The 17,005-nt window shown below is 42.0% G+C and overlaps 1 long non-coding RNA gene across 2 annotated transcripts in view; it reads right to left on the reverse strand.

Annotated features, from left to right (window-relative positions):
- Positions 1-15,336, reverse strand: part of LOC135362958 (uncharacterized) — a 181,689-nt gene extending 166,353 nt beyond the window's left edge. For both annotated transcript variants that reach the window (XR_010408508.1, XR_010408511.1), the window contains exon 1: positions 15,074-15,336. This is a non-coding gene — a long non-coding RNA (uncharacterized LOC135362958). The remainder of the gene's footprint in view (positions 1-15,073) is intronic.
- Between the last annotated feature and the right edge of the window lie 1,669 nt (positions 15,337-17,005).

Here is a 17,005-nt window from a genome sequence, read left to right on the forward strand (position 1 = left end):
AAGAGAGCATGGTCACTGGCTGCATGGAGCTCTATTCTAGTGTGTGTAAAATAACAAGTGACACATGAACTGAATAAGGTAATATCCCAAACCAGGTATCTATAGATAGACCCACACATAGCTGCACACATTCCCAGTTACATGAATAAATAAATTACCAGAAGGAAATCCAACAAAATATAATAATGTATTGTGGGACTGTGATTTTTTTATATACTTTACTGCACTTATATGATATTTACCAAAAACATACTAGTTTTTTAAATGTAAATCTATTGTACAGCCTTTTTACAGGGAGTCTTAGAACTTCTAAATTCTTTCCCTGGAATCCACTTTCTATTTTGTCTTCCCAGTTTTCATAAGGAAGTAGTAAGCAAGTCAGACAGGACTAACCTCAGCTTCCGCAGTCTCGACAGCTGCCTCCCTTCCCTACAGTGCCAAAAAGGAGATGTCAGACAATCAGGTCTAAGGCTGCCCTTATCCCCTCCACTCTCCCCCAGGCTAAGCCCCTTCTTTACCATCTCCCTTGTCTGCATCTATAATCCCTTCCTGGCTAGCCCATCATCCTGCTCAGGTCTCTCCCATCCTTCATAAGTCTCCTGGACCCAGTGGACTACCTCTAACTCCTACCCTCTCTCTCTCCTTCCACTCACACCTAACATTTTTTAGTCTGGTTAGATACTTCTCTCTTCTTCCTCACATCCCATTCACTCTTGAACATCGGTAAATTTGCTTCTATTCACAGGACTCCACTAAAACTGCTCTTGCAAACATCACCCAGAATCTTCATGGTGTAGTTCCCACAGTACCTGGTACCTATGTGTTCCCTGGTTGTATCATATTATATTGAAATTATCTGCTTATAATAAAATAAAAGTTTTGGGGAGCCTGGGTGGCTCAGTCAGTTAAGCATCTGCCTTCGGCTCAGGTCACAATCCCAGGGTCCTGGGATCGAGTCCCGCATCAGGCTCCTTGCTCAGGGGGGAGTCTGTTTCTCCCTCTGCCTGCCGCTCCCCCTGCTTGTGCGCTCTCTCCCTCTCTCTCTCTCTGACAAATAAATAAAAATTTTTTTAAATTTTAAAAAATAAAATAAAAGTTTTAAAATTATAGTTTTATATGTCTAGCTCTCCTACTGGATAGTGAGGTTGTTAAAGTCAGAAACCGTATCATATTTGTCTTAACACCCACACATCTTTCTCCCCCACCCCCATGGCTAGCATCTTGTTCAACCAGTGATCAATAAAGTCTTTCCTCCAATTCAATTAGCAGGAAACCCACTGAAGTGTCCTGCTAAGTTCAGAAATTTTCCTCACAATTCTGCCTCATCAAAATTCTCAGGCTTTTTTTTCCCTTCCAAGCCAACATAACTAAATAATTCTTAATAAGGTATTAATGACTACTGGTAAGTTACCTTCTCAAAAAATACATTAAACTTCAGTGTAGATGTTCAATATCTTATTTCAAAGATAGGATCCCAATGGTAGAAATATTGGCAGTAAACCAATAAATCTGTAAAGGAGTTACTTCAGATGGAAGCTGATCATTGTCTCTTGAATCTGTAAGAATTACTATGTAAGAATACTAACAACTTTTTTAAAGTAGGGAGCTGTTCTACTATAAAAAGAAATATATATTTGATCTTTATTCTCAATTCCTGGCACAGAGCTCCTAAAACCCTTATAAATTCCTGACTGGTAGGGATGACAGGAGCATCCGTTGTTATCCCTAATAAGGTCCTTTCAACCACACCTGAGGTTATGCTCATGAAATGACTCTTGGTGGGTCCAGACATAGCTTCAGAAAGGAGGCTGGTCACCAGGGGAACCAAGCATGTAATTAGAGGGTTGGAACTTTCAGCTTGTACCCCAGAGGGAGGGAGAGGGGCTGGAGACTGAGTTAATCGCCAATGGCCAATGATCTGATCATCCATATCTACATAATGAAACATCCATAAAAATGCAAACAACAGGGTTCAGAGAGCTTCTGAGTTGGTGAACACATCCACATGTCATGAGGGTAGTGTACCTCAAACGACCAGGGCTGAAGCTCCTGCACCAGGGACTCTTCTGGACCTCACTTTATGTACCTCTTCATCTGGCTATTCATTTGTATCCTTTATAATGTTCTTTATAATAAACCAGTAACAGTAAGTGAAGTGTTTCCTTGAGTTCTACAGGCCATTATAGCAAATGTCCAAATCTGAGGAGGGAGTCATGGAAACCCTCAATTTGTACCCAAGCTGGACAGAAGTCTAGGTGGCCTAGAAACCGATACTTGTGATTGGAATCTGAACTAGGGGGCAATCTTGTGCAACTGAGCCCTTAACCTGTGGAGTCTGTGCTAACTCCAGGTAGTTAGCGTCAGAATTAAATTAGACTACAGGACACCCCGTTGGTGTCTGCAGCAAACTAGAAAACTGCTTGGTGTAGAAAACCCCCACACTGGGTGCCAGAAGTTCTGTGAATAAAAAATAGACCCATAATAGGAGCCATGATGTATTTGAAGCTTTTTGATTCCTAATGACCAATTTCCAGAAAGCCCATTATCCTGTAGGGAGGAACAGATGAAGCTGGGAAAGGCAGGCATGACAGTTACTTATATGGCTCCTCTGGTATCATTAGGATCTCTTTTGCACTTGAATTATAGATCAAAACCAAATCCTTTATCTCAACTGCTTTCTACTGAGAATCCTTCAATTAAAAAGTGGGGAAATATTTCAAGGGAGACATCATGAAAGAATGGCACGCTGCTATGACTTCTATCCATTTGGCCCATTAAGAAAGTCCTCTTCCCACATATAAGTAGTCTTGTCCAGCGAACAACCAAAGTATTCAAGGCTGTATGATCTGTTATGTGGTTTCCACCTAGTAGTCAGGCCTTTCACAAGTAGCCTAGGAGGGAAGGAGGAATTTCACAACAATTACTAAGAATTTACTTGTCTTCTAATTTTATTCTCCTCCTGTGAGGGCACTGTGCTGGATCTGATCAAACTCTGTCTACCAAGATTGTTAACTCCTTGGCCTGCTCATTGTACACTACCCTCAGAGTGGCCAGACAGAAATGCACCCAGAAGGATTCTGCAAAGGAAGCTACTTGCTTAGTTTTGTCCAACCTAAGCATCAGTGACAGTAAAGTAGGGTCGTCTAGTTATTTTCCTTGGAAAAGGGCCAACAGTTTTTATCCCATTCTGAAAGTCCCTATCCTTGAAAAGTTATTGTTTAAAACTTTACAATGGGATATAATGAAGAAAAATTAATATGAATAAGCAAAAATTGCAAATATTAGAAGACATCCTATATTTGGAACTACAGAGTAGCCAGTAAGCCCCTTTTAGGATCTACTGTGGGGTGGGGAGTCCTTCCTCTAGCCAACAAAGTGTGCAGTTCACCACAGGAATGTTTGCCTACCCCCTGCCTATTAACCCTGTGAGGGAATATATCACCAAGCTCCATGATGATCATCTTTTCTTATTGTTTACAAAATGCTTTCACCTGTATGATCCATTTAATTTTCATTCCCAATATAACACATAAGAAGAATTTTTATCTCTGTTTCACAAATGAGGAACTAAGGCTTAAAGAAGAAAAGAATTTGGACCAAGAACACAACGCTACATTCCACTTCCCTGCCATGAAAATTGACTCGCTCTCACTTGTCTGTAATTTGACCTGACACTGACTCTCTGTCTTTTCCTGCTAAGGCTTTCCTTTGCTTTCTTTCAGTCAGTACTTGCACAGACTCCTCAAATCTTGATTTGCTTTTACCCGCTTTTCTTACTCTCTCATCTGAAATCTAACTGCCTTGTGCCTGGCAGGAGCATGCCTGGGCCATTCCAGTCCCTGCCTCAGTGACTTCAAAGCTCCTAAATCCTCCTGGCTTTTAGTACCTGGCTCCTTTTTATGGGCTTCCACCCTAACCCATGCTCCTTGAGCCTCCTCAATACTTTGCCAGTCATGCTACAACATCCCACTGTCTGACATAGTGATCCACCTGATTCCTTTAAGCTCAGCCCTAGAACATGATCACAAAAGTGTCAGCATACCCACAAGGGATAGAATTAGTTGTAGAGAGACCCATTAGATTATGGAAATCCTGGCGTGTGGACCCCATTCTTCTCCAAACTCCAACACTTTCAATACAATGGTCCCTTTCCTATAAACTACCATCTACCCCGTTCCACCACTAAGTCTTTAGGGCAACAACCTGATCAGCTCAAAATTAGTTATGATCTCCCTGATATACAGGCTGATGATTTGACCAACAGTGGTCCCTTCTACCCCCTAGTGCTTATGATAAAACTGATATTCTGCAGTAAGAGACAAGCCACATGACCTCTGAATCTTCTTCCATTATAATGCAACCAGTTTAAAAAGCATTTACTACTATGAAAGCTAGGAAAGGAAAACAGGCTAAGAATGAGATGCCTAGAATTAATGTGTGCAGATTTGAAGCTATATTTGTCACAGAATTAGCATATATTCTGACTTGTCCAAATAGCTTTCTCTTTCTCCTCTCTGTCCTCTTCCAGAACTCCCAGCGTTGGCTGGAATGTAGGACAGAATTTCCCACAACACAGAGACATCACGCATATGTCTCTAATTTCACAAAATGACAAACCGGAATGGCCCTGAGAGCCAAAAATTCTATTTCATTCTTCTCTCTGATATACTAGTTAGGCCAATGAATTTTCTTTTCCTTCAGTACCAATCAGGCACTTAAGGCAGACTGGAGAAAGGAGAGAGCAGACCACAAGTACCTCATTGCTATGCTGCTGATGGGAATTTACAAGAAACTGGACGACTCAGACCCAGTCAAATTGCCATCAGCCCAGGAAGGAGTTTAGCATGTTTTCAAAAGTGGGGAAAATTATGTGCTCCAAGAAACTTGCCCTCACCCTCCCAGGAGGTCAGTTGCCCAAACTATGTGCACCCATGGAACACTGTACAGCTTGTTTGTGCTATCCCCCTGCAAAATATAAATGGAGAGACCCCATCTGAAACCTAGAGCAGGGTGCATTAAATGTGTCACCCCACTGCTGAGTCTCATTCTGCAATGGCAGGCAATGACCTTGAGTCTCAGGACATGGACTTTGTGGTGAAAACCAGCACCTCTGAAACAAGATGATTTCTGGATTCTCTTGCCTAGAGTTCTTGAAAACAAAGGGATGTGCTTTGTGTATAGATAACTCAAAAACATCAGGAATGAGGACCAGATAGTGTTTTCAAAGGCTTCACATTTGCCTGGATTATTCTTATGTCGAAATGACACTGGATAAAAGATGTTGTATAAAATTCAGGGAATGGTACATAGAATTAGTCACGCCCTTGAGGAGAAGTATGAGATCCCAAAATAGAGCAGTCCAGAAAGTATTTAATTTGAAATCAGAAATCCTGAGCTTTAATCCTAGGCTTTTCTTGAGGTGAGGTGAGTTAAGCCTTAGCTTTACCCACCTACAAAAATGGGAGGGATCAGCAGAGCATTCCTTAGAGAAGGTGGCCTCACAGGTCCCTGAGGAACACAATTATGATAAAGCACTTGATAAAGAGAAGACCCAATTAAAGGTTAAGGAAAATTTCACTTACTTTGGTGGCCAACCGTCTAAGTTTGGGCTGCCTCAAAGGCACAGCCAAAATGAGCCTTGGGCACGGGTGTCTTATTTGACATGTGACCCCAGGAAGCAGGAGAGAGGGATTGGGGAGAGTCAAAAAAGGAGGGGAAACCAACACAATGGTTCATTATCAAGGTCACTGATGTGAGCAACTTGGGCCCAATTCCACCAGGATTCCTGAGAAGGGTAAGGAATGCCTGCTAGAAGGGGCCAGCTGGGTTGTGGCAGAGCACTATGCACCCATTCTGGTCCCCACTGGCTGAAGCCTGGCACCAAGAACCCTAACTCTAGCAAGCTCCTGCTCCACCTGGAGAAGGCCCTGGGGTGGAATGAGGAGAAACACAAGTTGAGAGCTTGTGGCAGGGGGTCCAGCAGCCTGCAGTGAATGTGTGCTCCCATGAAGCAGCTACCACAACTGAGGCTAAAATCAGTGGGGTCTGGTGGACGTGGATGTGGGTGCCTGAGTGCTTCCTATCCTGACCTAAGGCTCTCTCACAATACGCTCTCGATTATTCCATCCTCAAAGATGGCAAACAATATGTGAATGCCACTTTCCTTATTATCAACTATAATGCTGGGGATGATCCCTCCTTGAAGATTCATGTCCCTTCATGGAATTACAGGCCTTTGCACATGCTACTGCTGATGTTTAGAATACTTTCCCTGCCTGCTCCTCCCCACCCCTACTTTGCTATCTGGACGCAGCTTGAAAATTATGTGCTCCAAGAAACTTGCCCTCACCCTCCCAGGAGGTCAGTTGCCCAAACTATGTGCACCCATGGAACACTGTACAGCTTGTTTGTGTGATTTATCACATTTTTGAAAACACACTGTTCCTCTCCACACTCATACATACATATGCAAACATACACACACACCATTCAATTTATCAGTACCAAAATGTCAAGTAATTTGCTCTTTTGCTAGCAAATATATTCCCAAAACCTAGCATAGTGCCTGGCATAAAAGTTAATGAATAAATTTTTGTTAAATGAACTGATGAGTGAATGACTGAATAAATGAATCAAGGGAAGTGAAAACATCTGTTGTCACTAAAATTGGCCTGAAAGTCTACTTTTCTTAGGAGCTCCCTTCTCCCTGCTGTGCTTTGTTCAGAGTGATTATTCCAAAGCTTTCTCTCCAGCATCTTTTGCCTGGACTTTTCTGGGAAGAAAATGTGCAAGTCAATTGCTACAGAGTGTCTTCGGGATTTCTGTCCTCTGTATCTCTGCACTATTCCCAGCAGGCTGTGACCCAAGGGTCATTTTGTTTGTTTTGTAGGGAGCACTCACAGGGGTAGGCAGCACTGTTAGTTTAATTCTGGCCTTTCTGTTTCCTTCCTTAACTTCTGACAATAACTCTTTCTTGTTGCTTAAAGGCAGAGCTGATCTCTGTCACTGAGAATGTCCTCCTCGCCTCTCATTCCTCTTGACCTCATCAGTCTCAAAGGATGACAACCCTGCCCAAGAGCAGAGATAAGAAGAGGCCAATGGAAACCCACTGTCAACAAGCTGTGCTCTTCCCACCACAAGGAGCCAGGGAAAACGTCCTCTGGGGTGCAATCAGGGTCAGAGTTCCTCTGACTCAACCCCCAGATGATCTAATAATGGCAAGAAGAGCACAGAACATCCCAGGAGTGTGAAAACCTCCCCCGCAGCATGGGGAGGAAGAGCAGTGCAGGGTCTGGAGACCACAGCAGATGACAGGCCACTGTGTTCCAATGAGTGGGCAAAACACCACACTGGGGGATACCAGGGCAGGTTCCAAAGGGCACCAAGTCTGCCCAAGAAACATCTGCACAGGTAAGTGGACCTGAACTCAGGTGTACAACTGGCACCTAAGAGGAGAAACCTAAGTCCAAATCCTGCATGACAGACAGGTGTCAAGGATCTGGTCACTGCTGAGATTTCTTCATACACAACATGCTACTTCTTGTCTCCTCGGTTCCTGCTGTCTTTTCTGCCTGGATGCTCTTCTGCACCCTCTGTCCTGCACCTCTCACCTTGTCCCCTGTTGCCTCTCTCCCAGGAAGCCTTCCCTGAACCCCACTGACTATTCTCCCTGTCACTGCACTTACCACAATGCCTGCCTCCCTGCTACTCTCAAACTACCAAAAGGAGGGACCCATCTTATTTCTCTTTATACCCCCAGGCCCTAATACAGTGCCTTGCCTATAGTAGGTCCCTCAACAAAAACCAAATAAATGAAGTGAATGAATGAACGTACTTACAAGAATTGTTTGGAACCAGATCTTCAAGAGAAGGCCGAAGATATTTGTCAGAGTAGGCATAAAACTAGAGCTGGACTATCAATGGATAAGAGACTGAATCCCAAAGTCCTGGGCGATTGTGCCTTCAAACCCTGCTACCAGAAGTCAAGATTGTTCTAAGGTTTTGAGATGAAACTGAATTTATAGATCAAAGTCCCACAGCCTTGAACCTGAGTGGCAGAGACAGAAGCCACACAGACTGACAGTATTTGCAGCGGGCTGATTCTTTCATTCCCCTGGCTTGGCAAGGGTTGGGGAAAATTTGGAAGTGGCAGATGGACAGAAGAAGAGCAAAGAGGCATTTGTTATTGGGGGTAGAAAGAGTGCAAGTATCATTGATCTCACGAAATCTCGCCAACCTAATTTTTTTCCTTCTTCACTCAGTGTGCTCCAGCCCCTCAGCCTTCTTTCAGTTTGTTGAATATGCCAAGTTCTCTCCTGCCTCAGGGCCTCGGAACATGTTATTTTGTCTGCCCTGAATACTCTGAGTCTAACCATACTTTTAAAAGATCAACTCCTTCTCTGTAAATTTTGGCTTAAATATTAATCCTCATGAAGCTTTTTTTGGTCACTGTATTACAAGTAGGTGCCTCCCCATCACACCCTGTTTTAGTGTTTGGGCTACTATAAGAAAATACCCCAGGCTGGGCGCCCTCATAAACAACAGAAATTTATGTCTCACAGTCCTAGAGGCTGGGAAGTCTGAGATCAAGGAGCCAGCAGATCTGGTGTCTGCTGAAGGCTCACTTCCTGGTTCACAGATGGCCATCTTCTGGCTGTACCCTCACATGGTGAAAGGGGCAAGGGAGCTTGCTGGGTCTCTTTTATAAAGGCACTAATCCCATTCATGAGGGCTCCACCCTCACAGCCTAATCGCCTCCAAGTATCATCACACTGGAGATTAGGTTTCAACATATGAATCTGAGGGGGACACACTCAGCACAGCCCATTCATCTCAACCTCTTCTTTTTTACTTTCATCATGATAGTTATACGATTTGCAATTACTTCATTTATTTATCCAGTTACTAGTGGTGTGTATAGGGAGAGGGGGTGATCTCTCATACTGGAACATAATTTCCTAAGGACAAGGACCCTGTCTAGTTGTTCACTGTGTTATCATTGCACCTAACACATCACCTGGCACCTCGTAAGAGGTAACTCTCATTGTTGTTGAGTTTACTGTTATTGTCAAAAGGATTTCTTTAGCATATATAAAACTTAATTGATATATCAAATTATGAGCTCAGGCATGAGCTTCTCCATTTTTCCACATACTTTGTGCGTCTTGTATCAGAAAGCATTTCTTAATGCTTGCAGAACCATGTCAGCATTCAGTAATGTGTATTAAAGGATGCTGTGTAGGTCTGGGTTAGCCTTGTGAATAAATCCCTCCTAATAAAAGAAAATGAGATTTCATGATTAAGGGGTTTAGAAATAATCAAGAGAGGGTTAAAAATAAAACTAGCGGAGGCAGAGCAGACCAAAGAATAGCTACTGGCATGCTTTCCAAAATGATGTCCCAGATTATGATTTTATGAGAAAAAAATAAAATAATTGCTTGCCAAGCCATCTAAAAAGGAAGAATGTTTGGAGAACTTAGAAATGGAACACTGATAGGTCTATACAGTCTAGATTCTCTCAACAACCTAGAACTTTCCCAGAACTCATTTTCCTGCCATTCTGAGCGTTCCCTACTCTAATTTCCCATCATTTTGGTGATGTGGCAGCATCAATGGTCTGGTCTTCATGATCCAAACCGATTTGCTAAGTTTAAAAAAAAAACACCACCACCAACAACAAACTTGCCTTAAGGAAACAAAATGAATTCTCCCTGGTGCATGTGTTTGAGGAAGTCTCTGCTCCGGCCCTAGGCAACTTAAACTTTAGCCTGTTTTTTTTTTTTCCACCTCATGTTTGTCTCATCACAGCGGGCAAACCACGCCCCACCTTCTCTAAACTAGATTTCAAAACTAATGAGTTATAAACAAAACATTCCTTCCTACATGCAATGCTAGCAGCTTTGTCTTCCACTTCAGAAGGCTTGAAAATGAACATCACTTCCAAAGTCAGAAAACAAACTTTCCCAGTCATCTCTGTATTCAGCTCACTCCCATCCAATCCACAAGGTTCCCTCCCAGCTCTGCCACCCCCTGGGCAGTCTGCTCTTGCTCCAGCCCACAGTAATCATCCTGAACTCTCTTAGATGAACCTAAGCAGTTCAATTGTGTACTATTCTCTAGTTGTAAAAGGTAAGGGAGGAACAAAGTGGGAGGTAGGGCGAGAAGCAGGAAATAAGAGATGGTAAATTATGCCAAGGACTGTTTTGTATATTACGTAGGCAATCTCACATTAAGTAAGAATTAATCTTCACCTTTTTAGAGATGAGGAAACTGAGGTTCATGAGAGACTAAGAAACGTACCCACAGTTCAGAGCCAGGAAAACAAAAAATCAATTCAAACCCAGGTCTGACTACACACAACTCATGCTCTTTCCTGTACGTTGCAGAATCAGTCTTTTTTTTTTTTTTTTTAAGATTTTATTTATTTGCCAGAGAGAATGAGAAAGAGAGAGAGAGCACAAGCAGGGGTGTGGCAGGCAGAGGGAGAAGCAGGCTCCTCACTGAGCAGGGAGCCCGATGCGGGACTCGATCCCAGGACCCTGGGATCATGACCCAAGCCAAAGGCAGACGCTCAACCAACTGAGCCACCCAGGCACCCCATGCAGAATCAGTTTTATCTCCTCCCCTTCCTCACCCCTAAGCGCAGGTTATACAAGGAATGAGACCAGGAAAATAAAGGATAGGAAAACCCCCCATGTTCAGGAATAAACATCATATTAGGCATCTACTAGGTATAAAGCAGAGCACTCAGAACTCTGGAGAAGGCAAAGGGGAGATTGCATTAAGGTGCCATTTATACAGCACTGGTCATATGGTAGAGATGCTCCTGACAAAGTAAATGCAACACAGAGGTATAATATCCAAAACAAAGGAGATAATTAAGGCTCTACAGACATTCTACTGATCAAACCACATCTGTAGTGTGTGTTTCAGTTTTAGTCACCAGAGGATGTGTGCTGGGGAATCCACAAGAAGAGCAGGAGGATATTCGGTCTGGAAAAAAAAAACCCTTTAAAGAATCATGGTTAAATCTTCAAATACCTAAAGATCTATCTTTTATGAGCAAGATACTTGGATAATTCCTGTACAATTCTAGAAAGCAAAACCAAAATAAAGAAGTAATGTTATAGGAAAGCTCACTTCTATTTATGCTGGACGGAAGAACTTTGACAGTTCAAACCATCCAAAAATGGAACAAACCACTTCTAGATCTTGCCAATTCCCACCGCTGACAGGTTCACACAGCCTGGAAGACCATTTATTAAATATATGGTAGAGGAAATTCATGTATGGGGAATTTAGTGTGGGTTAAAGCCCTCCAAAATCCCATTCAACTCTGATTCTTCAATTCCAATTGCATATAAAAGAGTTTCCTCTCATTGCAAGGAAATCTGTACTCATTTCCTATTGCTGCCATTAACGAATTACCACAAATTTAGTGGCTTAAAACAATACAAATTTAACATCTCATCATTCTGCAGGTTAGAAGTCTGACATAGGACTCACTGGGCTAAAATTAAGGTCTCAGCAGGACTGCCTTCTTTTTGTAGGCTCTAGGGGAGAATCTATTTCCTTGCTTTTTCCAGCTTCTTGGCTCATGGCCCCCTTCCTCCATCTTCAAAATCACAATGGCAGGCTGAGTCCCTCTCATACCACATCACTCCAACCCCTTCATTTGCTCCTTTTCCATTTTTAAGACCCCTTGAGATCACACTGGACCCACCCAGATAACCCAGGATAGTCTATGTTAATTATTAATAATCTTAATTTCATTTGCACCCTGAATTCCCCTTTGCCATGTAACATAACATATTCACAGGTCCCAGGGATTAGGACGTGGATGTCTTGGGGGGCTGAGGGGACATTATTCTGACTGTCCAGTGAGGTTCTAACAAATGCCACAAGTACATTCCACCAGTTCAAGGTAGCATGTGACTCTCTGCCTCCCCTGAAGATTACAGTGGAGAAGAAAAGGATTTGGCAAGAGTATACCAGGCCTCCATGGGTTACTCAGTCTCTACCTAACTCAAGCCAACCAAATAAAATGGCAGAAAATACTTTTCTGTTCAGTATATTTTACCTCTTGATATGGGATACCAAATTACCCATGCAGCCTCCAAATATAACCTTGGGACCTAAGGCTTAGGTAAGCTAGCAAAGAAATCAACTATAATTATCTAACAAGGAAATCTCCAAAATTGGTAGGGTATAAGACCAGAAAGAAAGGAAAAATTAAAAAGGCAACCCTCCTCTCTCCTTTTGTCACCACCATATATGAGAGACCAGATGCTGCTTCCATGCCCCCTCCCCTCACGCACAGCAGACACTACCACTCCTTCACCCTTTCCCAGCCTGACACAGGCTTCACAAGGCTTCTTCAGTCTGTGCCCCAAGCAGGCACGAGCAATTATCAGAGTTGGCACATGAGAAAAAACCTTTCTGCCTTCTCTTCAGGAAAGACTCTGTTCAGTAACTTGGGGGTTTGGGTTACAGTGACTACCTTAGCAATTACTATGTATAGGGCAATGAACTAGAAATCTTGCATTCAGAAACAAAGTACAATTCATAATCTCGGCTGGCTAAGGAACACAATCTAGCAGCACTTACTGCTATTTTGTTTCTCATTGATAGAATTCCTGATCTCGTATTACATTTTTCTGTACAGTTGACAACACAAGAGTTAGGGGTGCTGCCCCCCACCACCGTCAAAAATCCACGCAGAACTTTTGATTCCCCCAAAACTTAAATGCTAATAGCCTACTGTTAACCAGAAGCCTTACTAATAATATAAACAGTTGATTAACACATATTTTGTATGTTATATATATCACATACTGTATTCTTATAAAAATAAGCCAGAGAAAAGGAAATGTTATCAAGGAAATCATAAAGAAGAGAATACATTCACAGTACTACACTGTATTTTAAAAATCTGCATAAAAGTGGACCTGTGTAGTTCAAACCCATGTTGTTCAAGGGTCAGCTGTACTTACCTGGAGTTTTATCATTATACTGCCTTAGGATCCCCAGTATTTGAATCACAATGTAATTCCTGAATTGTTATTTCTTTTCATAGGAATATTTATGTGAGGTGTTTTTCTGAGAGTCCTTTTGGTCACCATAAATTGTCTATCATCAGTCAGGATTCTTTCCACTGTAGTCAACAGAACACCCTATCAGAACTAGTTAAAGCAAAAAAAGGAATTTATTGACTAACAGCCCGAAAAATCTAGGGGTAGATCTGGCACTGGCCCTTTCCAGAGCCTCAAATGATGCTGTGGGACCACTTCACCCCCGGCATCATTTCCCCTCTGTCTCCCCTTATTGACCTTATTCTCCTGCATGCTCTTGCCTTGCATGGACAAGATGACTTTCAACTGTGACAGGCCTACCTTACATTTTCCCAGAAAGTCTTAGACTGAATTTTAGTGGTTTACATTGACCTAGCTCAAGTACTGTGCTCACCTGTGAAACAGTCACCACAATAAGAGAAATGCAAACCTCTGATTAACCAGCCCTCAACATCTGCCAACTCCTGAAGCAGGATTGCATTCAACACCATTTGAAACACATGAAATAAAAGGAAGAAATGGACTCCCCAAGGGAAATTGGGATTCTGATACCAGATGGGAAAACTGATGCTGAGTAGGCAGAAATATCAGGCAATCCCTATACTTGGATGCACTTGAGTTACGTTATTAGCTGCTCTCTGGTTCAGTATTAGCTGAGAGCAGGACAGGGAAAAGCATGCCATCATTTGAATAGGAGAAGGTGTTGAGGAGACTGTTCAAAGCTTAATCTACAGTCCAAGGAAGTGGGACTAGGTGGGCCCCTACAGTACAGGGGCCATGGGCAATCTGCATGACCTTTTAGGATGCAAGTCCAGAAGACATTCAACAGCCACTGAAAGGAGAGCACTTACCAATTCACAAGCCTCCTTCATTTTGCCTAACCCTGAAATAACTTCTAAGTGAATAAAATAAAACATAAAATAAGAGGACAAAAGGATTCAGAATCAGGCAACCTGGCTTTGAGCCCCATCACTTGACATGATCTTGGGCATGTCACTTAACTTCACAAGGCCTCAGTTTCATCTTCTATAAAAATGGAATTAATAGGGGCACCTGAGTGCCTCAGTTGGTTAAGCGTCTGCCTTCAGCTCAGGTCATGATCTCAGGACCCTGCTCAGCTGGGAGCCTGCTTCTCCCTCTCCCTCTGTTGTTCCCTCTGCTTGTGTTCCCTCTCTCTCTGTCTCTCTCTCTGTCTCTCAAATAAATAAAATCTTTAAGAATAAATAAAATAAAAATAAAAAAATTTTTAAATGGGATTAATAATAAGTCCTACCTTACACAGAATTAAATGTAATCATATGCGTAAGGATCATTTCTTAAAGTGCTACAACCCTCCCAACCACATGGCTGTTGCAATGAGACTTTGCTGTTCCTCTTCTCTATTGACCCTCCCTTTGATTCTGGGCTGGCCCTGGGAGTTGCTTTGTCCAACAGAAGGAGCCAGAAGTGATGTGTGGTTTCCAAGGTTAGCCTATAAGAAGGCTTGTAGCTTCCATTTTCGCACTTTTGGAAAACTCCCTCTTGAAAGTCAGGCACTGTACCATAGAGAAGCTCTGTCTAGACTACAGAATAAGGAGAAGGCACATACCAACAGACCCTGGAGAATCGAAGCCATCTTGAATGTTGCAAGCCTAGTTGAGCTCTCAGCTGAAGAGAGCTGCACAAATGTCCCCAGCTGCACCACATGGAGCAGAAAAACAGCCCAGCTGAGCCCAGTCAACCCACAGAATCATGAGAAATAACAGAGCAGTTTATAACAGAGCAGTGGTGATTAAGACAATGTGTACCCAGAGTGTCCCAGTGGCCCTTGTACTTTCCTATAGTGTTTCTCAAAAGGAATGTTATTTGCACTTTAGGCAGAACAATTCCTCATTTGTGGGACTGTCTCGTGTTTTGTAGGACTTTCAGAATCATTGGCCCTTCGCAGTCATGGAGAGAATCAAATACGTCACCCCTCCAGACCCAAACACCCCCTGCTATGAACCAAATCCAAGAGCACTTACTTCTGGGAGGGTGAGGACTTCAGAGGTCAGCTTCACTAATCATAAGGCAGGAACCGTATTCTCTCTGTGTATCCTGATCCTCATTAGGAGTTGAAACATCTTCTTCCCTGGCATTTCATGCTGCCTTCAAAGAAAGGGGCTGCATCAGGCCATACCGAAACGGAGTTTATAATGCCTATAAAATTTATGATGCCATTTGATGTAAATAATGCAACCAGATGTGATAAATTTGCATAGTTTGGCCTTGAAGGGGCTCCAAAGAAAACTGTCATCTACCACTGAGTGCAGTTAATGTACAAATCATCAACATTCTTTCTCTAATTTATCCCATTTATTAGTACTTTGGGATCTGGGAAAATAAGTAAATGAACATTATTCTTGGCTGCATGATCATCCTTGTCTTTTTCTCTTGATGGATCTCTGTAACAGAAACTCCTAATTTAACAGATTGACAACACAAGACAGGATATTGTGGAGATGAAATTTCTCTAAGATAAATATCACTTTCTAGGAGGCAGAGGACTTGAGAAGTGACCTCCTAAAAAAGAGCTGCCATTAACCATGAATATCTGTTCTTTGTAAACACCAGGAAGACCAAAACTTTATCTGTTAATTTCATCACAGTGAGATTGCAGAGTTTATATGCTCTTTTCTGGACAGCTTCAAATTTCCAAGGCCAGCTTCAAGGGCAAGCTTTCCTTCAGGCACTGAGGCATCAGTACTCCTGTCTTAATAAGATATAAAATATTCCTTGGGGCACCTGGGTGGCTCAGTTGTTAAACATCTGCCTTCGGCTCAGGTCACGATCCCAGGGTCCTGGGATCGAGCCCCACATCGGGCTCCCTGCTCCGTGGGAAGCCTGCTTCTCCCTCTCCCACTCTCCCTGCTTATGTTCCTACTCTCGCTAGCTCTCTCTCTCTGTCAAATAAATAAATAAAAATAAATAAAAATAAAAAATAAAATATTCCTTCTACCCCATCCTTCTATCCATATCAATTCCCCCTTTCATATTTCCATTAATTTATAATCTCATGTTCCTACTAAATATTAGTTGAAAAATGGATGGTAATTTCTTTGAGCACATCTCTTGTCAATTTAGCTCTGGACAAAAGCTGCTAGTATGTTGGGCTGGCACACGTCACCCAAAGAAGATACTGGATACTGAGATAGAATTTGTAATTAGGCTTCCCAAAATAACAAAATTATACTTTAAGTCCTTGTATTATACTTACTAAAGATTATACAAATTCCTCAGTGATCTTAGGGGAGTAGAAGAGAGAAATAACTAGATTATTAGGAAAAAAATAAGATATTATGTAAGAATATAATGACATCTGTGTTTCTTGTATGGCTATCCGAACATGGTACTACATGTACCAGTTGTACAAGTGAAAGCAGCAAAATGTAGGCGTTCTCAGCTTTGAAAACTAATTGCTATATTAAGGGAAAAACAGAAAGAGAGAGAGAAACCTAATACTGAATATGCTAAAATTTAAACCTAAAATATATTCCTTAGAAAAATACATATGTTAGGATTCAAGTAGGTGAAAATATCCTACTTTTTACCCTGGTCTATTTTAGAAAAATCTGCTCCTTGGTAAATGAATAATATGCTTATACTTCAAGTATATTTTTAATAGTTAACATTCCAAAGTCCATATAACATTTATTTTAATAAAATTTGATATTTTTAAAAAAGGAAAAAAACATTTTTCATTTTACGGAAGGATTCACAACCAGGTTTCATTATGTACTAATACCCTTTGGGAAATTCTAATGTGATTACACTTATTAAAAGTTAATGCATATACACATTTTCATAAATTGATCTTTTGTGTAAATTGAGATACACACTCCTGGCAAGGGCTATATTCATCTCCAACCCCTGGAATGTTAATCTCTCAAAAGCCCTCCCTCTCCTCCTCCCTGCCT

Source organism: Mirounga angustirostris, unplaced genomic scaffold (assembly GCF_029215605.1).
Source record: "Mirounga angustirostris isolate CCGP_5_RB_7025 unplaced genomic scaffold, mMirAng1.0.hap1 SCAF_2, whole genome shotgun sequence".
NCBI classification, from domain to species: domain Eukaryota; kingdom Metazoa; phylum Chordata; class Mammalia; order Carnivora; family Phocidae; genus Mirounga; species Mirounga angustirostris.